Here is an 8,334-nt window from a genome sequence, read left to right on the forward strand (position 1 = left end):
ATTGCCACCTTGTGCTCGCTGAAGAGAGGTCCCTGTACCACTGCCCTCCTGAAATCCGCGAGTTGTGACCAAAGTACTCACACAACCCATCAAGTATTAATCATTATTTGGATTTCTTTCATAGTCAACATCTTTCTTCCCTATTTAATTTTGTGGCTTAAGAACTGGTCTCTCCATTAGCCTGGAAACCGCTGTGTTCCAGCAGCTTTATGAAGGCGAGGGTGCCTATGTGAATTAAGGGAAAGCTCCAGGGGAAAGGAAAAATCTGCCTCTTCAATTCATCATGGGCTGATTTTTCTTCTCTGTAAGTGGCTGGAGAGCACAATGAAACAATAACACATAAGGTATTTTTAAAAAATTGAAGTGATACAATATATGTGTTGAAATAATATGGAAATGCTCAGAGAACAATCACAAGAAATCCAGCTCTTAACAAGCTCAGGGTAAGAAAACAATTAAGTGCTCAAAAACAAGCCAATAAATCTCAGTTAACAATCCTCCTGTGCTGTGGTGCTGCAGAGCAGTAAAAACAAAGCAAATCTAAAGCAATCCAGCCACTTTTGCTTGGTAGAAGTCATATATGGATTCCAAAATGAATGGTGCTCCTCAGCAGAACCATAAATCACACTGGCATTTCCCGAGTATGAACGCAGGTCCTGCTCCATTTCCTGGCTTCATTTCACCACCAGTCTCAGACCTCATGGGTTCTCTCCCAATTCCCTTTGCTGCCCTTAGCTCGAGGCACCAGAGCAGGGCCGAGGTGAATTGTTCTGACCTTTATCTGCAGGAGCTGCACAGTGCTGACTGTCCCTTCCTGCCAGAGGTGACACCCTGAGCTCCAGACCCCCAAGCCTCTGCTGACCACTGGAGAGCATTCAGGACATTCCTTTCTTATTTCCCAGTTGTGCACCAAGCTGGACCTGCCCCAGCACCCAGAACCCCCAGCCTGGGGCTGGTCCCGCAGCAGGGAGGGGGATTCTGCCCCTGTGCTCAGGTGAGACCCCACCTGCAGAGCTGCCCCAGCCCCGGGCCCAGCACAGGGAGCACCTGGAGCTGCTGGAGCCAGGCCAGAGGAGGCTCCAGGATGAGCAGAGGGATGGAGCAGCTCTGCTGGGAGGAAAGGCTGCCACAGCTGGCAATGTTCACCTGCACAGGAGAAGCTTTGGGGTGAGCTCAGTGTGGTCTTGCAGGGCCTGCAGGAGCTGCAGGAAATATGGAGAGAGAGAATTCCCAAGGGCTGGAGGGACAGGACCCAGGGAATGGCTTTCCACTGCCAGAGGGCAGGGATAGATGGGGTAATGGCAAAAGAGCCCATATTCCCCATTTTTTGCCACTTTTGGGAATACCTGGTCCAGCAGCAGAGCCCCCTGACACAGTGAGTGTTCACTCAGCCCTGTGCCAGCCCTGTGGCACCCACCTGGGAAAGAGGAAGATTGCTGGGCACAACATAAAATCACAGGAAAGTCCTTGATTAGTTTTGCAGGTAGGATTTGTTCCTACAAAAACAACAGAACTCAGGCTTCAAACCAGCAAAAACCTTTCCTCCCTAATGTTGAATATTTCAATAAGTATTCCCATGTGCAGTGTAAAAACTGCATTCAAAGCTCTGGATGTTCAGATGGCAGAAGGGCTCATGGCTAAACTAACAGTGTCAGGGACATTTAAGGAGTCTGAATTATTTAAATAACCCAGGGTTTTCAATAAGCCTGCACTGAATCCAAAGGGATCCAAACCTCATCTTGGAGAGAGCAAAACACTCCTTTTGTTCTAACTTTTGCATTTAAACACAGTTTTTGTTCAAATCTGTCGGTCATCTTGCCCCTCCCCACCAGTTCTAATGTATTTTACATATTCAACACCCTTTTTCAACCTTCCTTTGTGGGCTCACTTCCCCCCAGGCTTAGGGATGAGCTGGTGCCTCACTACAGCTTCTCCAGTCCCCCACAAGAATTCAACACCACTCTCAAATCCTTGCTGCACCCAACAGCCTTGAAAGATAATGAAAAATAAACTGAACAAGCTTAAATATAAATACATTTAATTGAGGTCATATAAAAATGTATTTTAAACAAGCACTGAGAGGAGATTAACAATAAATTTTACACATAATTCTTGTTATATCTCGCCCTTTAATACACCTTTGATGTTTCCAATTCCTACATCCACATCCTGAAAACAAAATCTTCTCTAGGTGCCCCGTTTAAACTGTGGTTTAAACTGTGGGCTCCAGGTTTCCATCTTCCCAATACCTTTCTAACAAGGATCTTCAAAGCAGCATCCACAGCTTTACTTCTGACCACTCCTGCTGCTCCAGCAAGCCCCAAACCAATAATTTACCTGTAATAAAAACCCAATAAAGACAGCTGAACAGCGGACCCCTATTCAACCCTTAGCATTGACCAGTTAATTAGATTACATTAATTTTTATATAAAACATGCACATTAAAATATCTGCAACAGAATTTCCCATTTTCTGTGTGTTGTCTGCATCCAATCTAGGCTCTAACTCCACAGGCAGGAGTTACTCCACTCTCTGGCATGCACGGTGCTGCCAAAACCTGGCACCACTGAGTGCCAAGACGGCCCCGCTGGTGCCAGGAGAGCTCAGCAGCACCTTTCTCTCCCAGCAGTGTAACACTGGCACGGGCACCGAGCAGCCAGCGCAGCTGACTACTGCTGGGAGAAGAAAACAAACAAACAAAACTGCGGGTTTACAGAGCAGAAAAAAGTGAAGGCACCCCTCTGCTGACACCTCCTCTCATTAGGGCTTCATCCAGCAAGAAGAACAGATAAGTTAAAGCTATCGCTGGATAAACCATGTTATTTCCACCCCGAGGACCTGAGGCCACAGCAGCCAGCAGAGGCCGTTTAGTTAATTCAAGCCAGCAAAACCCAAATTTTTGCCCATTTCCCCTGGTTGGCTCATGGTCACACCTCACTCAACGTTGCTCCAGAGCTCTCCCTGTGCCTCACGGGCAAGTTATCCCTTCACATCTCCTGTCGGCAGGCTCCAGTGGGCCCCTGGAGATGCCTCCTTGGCTGTCCCAGCACAGCTCGGCTTTCACACACGACGGGCTCGGGTCACCTCAGGGCTCCTTCGGGCGGCGCCCGGCCACCCACAGCTCCGGGGCACCGCCATCCCCTATCGGCTGAAGGCCTAAAGAGAGCACAGTACAAACATCACAATTAACCCATTAATTCCACCTGTATTCATAAAGCTCAACAGCAGCTTGTGGCAGAGGACAAAAGCCAGCAAACCGAGCAAAAGGTTAAGGAATTACTGGTGAGTAGCACAGTCGAGCAACACCCCCAGTCCCGAGGCACCGCGGACTACAGCGCTTGCCGGCCAGCACAAACAGCTAAGTAACAAAAAGTGAGTATTTCAGGTGGCACATTCTGTCCCAGGAACCCCGATCTCCAGCCCCGCTGCGGCCACCACCACCACCCGTCCCCTCTGCCCTCCTCACCTCATGGCGGCGGCCCCTCATGGCGGCGAGCCGAGTGAGCCCGACCCGCCCGGAGCCGCTCCTTCCCCTCATGGCAGCGGCAGAAAAGAGCCCGGCCCGCCGGAGCCACTCCTTCCCCTCATGGCAGCGAACCGGGGGGGCCCGGCCCGCCGGAGCCGCTCCTTCCCCTCATGGCAGCGAACCGGAGGAGCCAGAGCCGCTCCTACCCCTCATGGCAGCGGCAGAAAAGGCCCAAGCCCGGCCGCGCTGCCGAGGTGATTCCACCGGCACCGCCCCGCTCGCGTCGGCCGCTCCCCCCGGGGCGGGGAAAAACCCTGGATAATCAGTCACAGAGCGCTTGGGCTGGGAGGGACTTTAAAGATCATCTCGTCCCACCCCCTGCTATGGGCAGGGACACCTTCCACTGTCCCAGGTTTCCCCGAGCTCCGTCCAAGCTGGCCTTGGACACTTCCAGCATCCCTGACAGAGCCAGAGCAGGAAACACAGGATCTGTGGAGCTGGGAGAACTGAACTCAAGCACCAGCTCACGGGAAGCAGAGGGCTGGTGAGCTGCCTCTCTGCTTGCCCGTCATGTGTCCCTCTTCAGGCACAGGAGGTAGAAGTGTCAGCTCAGAAACAGCTGCCAGAAGCAAAAAAAACCAGCCCTGAAATAAGCAGAGAAAAAGTTGTAGTGCTGCCAAGTGCCTCGCTGGGAAAAGCACAATTCCACATCTTCCCTGGCCTCCACTGGATGCCTTAACATCAGCCCAGTGCTCTGTGTATTCATGTCAGGGCACAGCAGTGTAACTGTGACCTCCCTCGCTGGGGATCCACTCAAAGGAAGTTTTTCTCTGGGCTTTGTGCTCCAGTGAGACACTTCAAGGCCTTTCCAGAAAGCCTGGCATCCCTCCCCCATGCTCTTCATGTGCTTATGCTCTCAGAGCTCAGCAATGAACTCAGCTGGAGCTGTGCCTTGCCTCAGGCAATCATCCACTCCAGCTCTGTCTTCTTCAAATGCTTCATGGTCTATTTTCAGCCCAATGCAGGCAGCTATTCTTCCCGGATGTGGGGGTGCTTCCTCCTGGCTCAGCCTGATCCTGCCTTGTCCTGGGAAGCTCTGGGCTTGTCGTGCCCTGGGCACAGCTGTGTGCAGGGAGAGACGCTGGTGCTGGGCGAAGGAGTTCGGTGCTTCCCCTGTCAGTGATGAACCTGCTGAGGAGCAGGTTTCCCAGCTATGCCCAGTGCAGCAGAAGCTGGCTGGTGGAGGGATGGGTGAAAGCAGACACAGAGTGCTTCATGCTCTTCTTCCTGGGGCTCTCGCTGCCCGTGGCTGAGGGCACATGCCCATGCATGATGACTCTGCTGAGACCCTAAGCCACAGCTTCAGTTTGGAAGCTGTTTAATTCATTAGCACAGCATGGGGCCCAAATTAATATGCTTTGTTTCTTTCAATAAGACATTTTCGGCAGGATCAGGAGACTTCAAAAGCTTCCTGAATGCCAAATACCAGAACTCAGCAGCTCTCAGTGCCAGGACCAGCCTCTCACTTCCCAGTATAGATTCCCTCTGTGTGCACAGTTTTTCCTCTCCTTGCTGGCCTCAGAGGGAGGCTCAAACAAAGGCCTGTACATAATTTGTGAACTTTGGGTGAAAAGCATGAAACCAGATGAAACACAGCAGCTCTGCCATGGGAGTTGAAGCCCTTTTCTGTCACAGGAATGTGCTCCCTGTATCACTTGCAGCCAGTCCCTGTTGTTCATCTTGGCTTGGTAACAGCTAAACAGATCCTCCTTTTCTCCTGCAAGTGTTGTGGCGGGGCCCGAAGGGACCGAGACGCTTTGTTCCAAGCCAGATTAGAGATATGAGTTATTACAAAACAAAAGCTCAGCTAGCCTTCAGGAGAGTTCCTCTAGTCTAGACACAGCCTCCCCTGAGCTCCCTGCATCCCAGCATAGCCCTGCAGCTTGTACTCAAATCAACAGGCTCCAGAAGCCTGGGTAACCCCTGTCGAGTGAATGCTCAGTTACAGCATAAAGGAGGAATCACATCTGAGTGATTTGGCTCACATAAATTAGGGTGGGTTAAACCAGGACACGAGCACTGTCTGCTGGCACAGTGCATCCACTCAAGAGATTTGCACTGGCATGGAGCTGTAATGCTTCAAAATACGTGTGCTCCAAGCCTGGGGAGGGACATCCCCCCATGTAGCCAACGTCTGCAGCTTCTGTGGCAGCAAGAGAGATCCTTTACTGTCACCTCAGCCCTGAACACACCACACTGTGCCCAGGGCTCAGTGCCTGCCCCACATCACTGCTCACCTTCAGCTCTGGCACTGCAGGGTTGGTACTGTGCTCCTTCCCTACTGATCAGATTTTGGCTCAACGCCATTTGGCCACACCGTCAGTCACTGGAGAAAAAGACAGAGTAGTACCATGGGAAGAGGAAGACAATTCAGTTAGCCTATGGAAGAAAAGATTTGTGGATGTACATCATCATTTACCATGGTGGTCACCTCCAGCCCCACAGCCAAGCAGGGATGGGCTCTGGTGAGAGGAACTTTTGTCCCCTCAGTGTCTGTCACGGCTGGGGACCACGATGATGACACGTTGTGGGTGTTTGGGCTCGCACTGCACTATGAGTGACACCAGCCTCGCTCGGCTTCCACACAGCTGAGGTGGTGGGGCAGCCATGGCCTTGATGCTGCCTTTTTTTCTTCTGGGAGATTCAGCACTCTTTGAGGTTCTGCACCGAGGTCAGGGCAATCCCAGGCATGAGCACAGACTGGGAGAAAAGCTCATTGACCAGCAGAGAAGGACTTGGAGGATACCATGGATGAAAAGTTGGGCATGAGCCAACAATGTGCAGCCCTGATACCCCTCTGCACTGGGCTGCCCTCACAGAGGAGTGGGCAGCAGGGGAGGCAGGGGATTGTCCCCCTCTACTTTGTCTCTATGAGAGTCCCCCCTGCAGAGCTGCTCCAGCATCAGAAGCACATGGAGCTGCTGGAACAAGTCCAGAGGAGGCCATGGAGCCGCTCCCAGGGCTGGAGCAGCCATGGAGCCAGGCTGGGAGAGCTGAGGCTGCTCACCTGGAGAGGAGAAGGCTCCAGGGAGAGCTCAGATCTCCTGCCAGTGCCCAAAGGAGCTCCAGGAGAGCTGGAGAGGGACTGGGGACAAGGGCTGGAGGGACAGAACACAGGGAATGGCTTCCACTGCCAGAGGGCAGGGCTGGATGGGATATTGGGCAGGAATTGTTCCCTGGCAGGGTGGGCAGGCCCTGGCACAGGGTGCCCAGAGCAGCTGGGGCTGCCCCTGGATCCCTGGCAGTGCCCAAGCCCAGGCTGGACACTGGGGCTTGGAGCAGCCTGGGATGGTGGAAGGTGTCCCTGCCCATGGTGGGGGGGGGAGGAGTAAAATTACTTTTTTGGTCTCTTCTGACCCAACCCGTTCTGTAATTCCATCATCTCCAATGATTCCACAGAGAGCCCATTTCCACTTCCCCACTGCCATCACAAGATGGCATTCCAGACCTAAAAGCTGAGCTGGCTCAGCTGATACTTAAGAGCTCTTTTCCAGGCCCTGGGGTATCCAGCCCCAGAAGAAGCTGTGGATTTAACCCTGCCTGCTGAGCTCCTTTGCCAGGTCTCAGCCCTGACACTGCCTTTTAATCACATCCCTTAATGCCAGGGCTGTGCTTTAATCACCTGCGCTGAAACACTGCCACCGTTACTCAGTAACCTCTGAGCCATCTAATTGCACTGAGTTAAGCCAGTTATAGTTTTGACATTGAATGGCGTGCAGAGAGCTTTAATCTTGACCTGCAACACCTCCAGCTCCTGCAGGGCCTCCTCTGCCCCCGAGGAGACGCTGCTAATCAGACCAAGCCAGGATGTAGTTTAAGACATGGACAAAGGGAGCCAAGGGCAAATCATGAGCAAAATGAATCTGACTCATTTTGTTACAAAGCACTGTTGAAGGTAGAACTGCCTTTTCTTCCTTTTCTTTGCCTGAGAATGATTTGTGAGAGTAATGAGAAGTCTTTCAATAATTTATAATTTCAAAATAATAACAAAAAAAAAAAGAAAGTGAAAAATCATTCTTTTTAGATATTTTTTTTAAAAAGAAAGTTTATTTTGAGTTAGGTGCATAAAGTTGCAGTGTGTTATCCCCTGTGTCTGCTCCCACATGTGGGTGATGCTCCAGGCTTCATCTACCAGTTGCTCTCTTCAAGAACCCAAAATCCAACCATCTCCTTCCCTGGCCAAGGGCCTCTGCAGCCTCCCAGCGGGGCTTGGTGCCATGTCCTGGGTGCCAGCTCAGCCAGCACAGCTCCCTGGGGGTGCCAGTGGGGCAGGATGATGACAGCTCAGCTGTCTCAGAGGCCGAGGCTGGCTGTGTCCCTCTGGGCACAGTGCAAAGAGCTGTTGGGAAGGGTTATATAATCCCTGTCAGCCTCCAGGGCTGCGTGCACCAGCAGCAAGGGCAGTGCCACTCTGGATGTGGCTGGGCAGGAGCGTGCCCTGCCTGTGGGACCCTGCTCCCCAGGGCCTGCTCCTCTCCCCATCTCCCCCCTCCACACCTGCCTGGGTCTCCTGGCCCTGTCAGAGCCTGGTGTTTCTGTTGCTCTAAATGCACTTGGGCAGCTCAAGGAGCCTGTGCAGCTCCCTCTGTTCTGGGCTGAAACTGCTGCACAGCAATTTCTTTTTCTATTTAATCTTTGGCAGAGCCCTTGAGCTTTGCTCCCTTCCTCTTCCACCCTCCTTTCCTCCTGCTGAGCTTCTCCCTGGCCCAGTCTCTTTCCCTGGTGTCCCCTTCTGCTCCCAGCTCCTTTTTAACCCCCATTTTTTCTGTCCTCTCTGTCCTTCAGTGCTCCTACCCAGAAGACAGAT

The 8,334-nt window shown here is 52.3% G+C and overlaps 1 long non-coding RNA gene and 1 other non-coding gene across 2 annotated transcripts; both read right to left on the bottom strand.

The window, feature by feature from the left end:
• Positions 1 to 2,021: 2,021 nt before the first annotated feature.
• LOC107210582 lies at positions 2,022 to 3,713 on the bottom strand. Its single transcript, XR_001523958.3, has 3 exons — positions 3,468 to 3,713; positions 2,935 to 3,157; positions 2,022 to 2,337 (listed from the first exon to the last, which is right to left on the bottom strand). It is a non-coding gene; the product is annotated as an uncharacterized LOC107210582 (long non-coding RNA).
• On the bottom strand, positions 2,480 to 2,681 carry LOC117245128. Its single transcript, XR_004499375.1, has one exon. It is a non-coding gene; the product is annotated as a small nucleolar RNA SNORA74 (small nucleolar RNA).
• Positions 3,714 to 8,334: the final 4,621 nt, after the last annotated feature.

This window comes from Parus major, chromosome 13, assembly GCF_001522545.3.
Source record: "Parus major isolate Abel chromosome 13, Parus_major1.1, whole genome shotgun sequence".
NCBI classification, from domain to species: domain Eukaryota; kingdom Metazoa; phylum Chordata; class Aves; order Passeriformes; family Paridae; genus Parus; species Parus major.